This window comes from Mandrillus leucophaeus, unplaced genomic scaffold (assembly GCF_000951045.1).
Source record: "Mandrillus leucophaeus isolate KB7577 unplaced genomic scaffold, Mleu.le_1.0 Scaffold62, whole genome shotgun sequence".
In the NCBI taxonomy this organism is placed as follows: Eukaryota; Metazoa; Chordata; class Mammalia; order Primates; family Cercopithecidae; genus Mandrillus; species Mandrillus leucophaeus.
The window spans coordinates 3164637-3166451 of NW_012106697.1; positions in this window are offsets into that span (position 1 = coordinate 3164637).

The window sequence follows — 1815 nt, forward strand, 5'->3', positions numbered from 1 at the left end:
CTCGGTGGGCCAGGGGGACGTCGATGACTCAGGATCTCAAAAGGACCTACAGTCAGTCTGTCATCCCCAGTTTCTTCATTTATTGACAAAAGGTTACAAACAAGCAGATTGTAAAATATCCTTATTCAGCTATGACATGATTTCCAAGCTCAAAAAAAAAAAAAAAAAATCAAGCCTGGCGTTTAACTTCAGTCTGGAGCATTGACAGGTGACAGGTCACTGCAGAACACAGAGGCGACCCGAGGTAGAGAACGGGAAGTAGTAAGGGGAAGACAACACCCTTCCCTGAGTCCTACCTCAGCTGGGGCTTCCCTCTGGCCTTCCCCTGGGGTTCCCGGAACTCTGGCTTCTGCGGACATGGAAAAGCCGTCCCAACATCCGGCGGCCCCGTGGGCAGGGATCCCGGGACGCCCCCTCCTGCAGCCCCCGCAGCCCCCGCAGCCCCCAGCGGGCCCCGGGCCGGTCCTGCAGGAGATGGCGGCGCTTTCAGGAAGGGCTCCGGCGCCCCCTAGTGACGCGCGGCCGCGGTAGGGAACGTCCTGGACGCCAAAGGGGTAGCTCCCGGGCCAGAAACCCAAGGGAAAGCGAAGGGAAGGCGCCGCCGCCCGCCACTCTCCACCCCAACCGCGGCGGGGCCGGCTGTCTGACCCTCTCTTCCCCACCTCTGCTCTGCCCCCCGAGTTTCACACTTACAGCGGAGACTTCCGCTTCAGCACCGCCTCACCGAGGCCTGGGCCCTGCCGAAGTGGCTGGGGTAAGATTTCCCTGCACGTCGAGCAGACACTGCCAAGCCGCGTGGCTCTCACTCACAGATCCAAATAAGGCCCTTCCGCCCAGGACCTGTCCTCGGGCTATCTGAGTTCTGCAGCCCCCTGAAAACCGTGATTCCTGAACTATCACATTGTTTCCCTTTTACTTTTCATGTTCACAGTCCTGTCGCTGGGAAGAATGTCCCAGAAGAACGGATCACTTACATTCAGAGTGGCATTTTTATTTCTGAGGGAGCTGGGCTCTCACGGAACGTGCTAGAGTGACAGCCTGGAGGAGCGAAAGCCGCCCCACGCGCGCTTCCCCGCAGCTCCCCAGCCGCCTCGGCCTGGCCTCCCTGCAGCAGCGACATCCAGTCTCCCTCCTCTACCCAAGCCTGCGGCAGCCACGAAAGCCACCGCGACGCAAAATTGGGGAGGGATTCAACCTTTTGCCCCTGGGCTGTCACCCAAAGAAGCCAACGGATGCTAATCTTATGTCGCAGCCTGTTTGCTGGTGTCCTGCCTTCAGAAACAGGCCCCGCGTGCAGCCCGTTGGCATTTTGGGAGGCCAATAAATAGCCCATTTTCCTACCCAGGTTCTTGCTGAAATGAGAAAGAAGGCCAGAGATGGCTCAGGAAAGCCAAAACATCACCCAGATAAAGGCAGGCTTGGGATGCAGCAGGCACAGCTGCATGTGAAATCCCAAAGGGCCACTGACGGGACGCCAAGATCAGCCAGGCGCCGGCAGCAGTGACAGGATGACGGGAGGCTCCCTGAGCCGGAGCCCGAGCCCGGCGCGCGTGCCCAGCTCATTCCTCCCCACTCACCAGGAGGGCAAAGCGCTCCCCGGCCCACTGGGAGCCGGGATGACAGGGGGGCCAGGAGTGAGATCTCTCTCTTTCTCTTTCTCTCTCTCTCACACACTCTCTCTCTCTCTGTCTCTCACACGCACACACACTCTCTCTCTCTGTCTGTCTCTCTCTCACACACTCTCTCTCTCTCTGTCTCTCTCACACACACTCTCTCTCTCTCTGTCTCTCTCACACACACACACTCTCTCTCTCT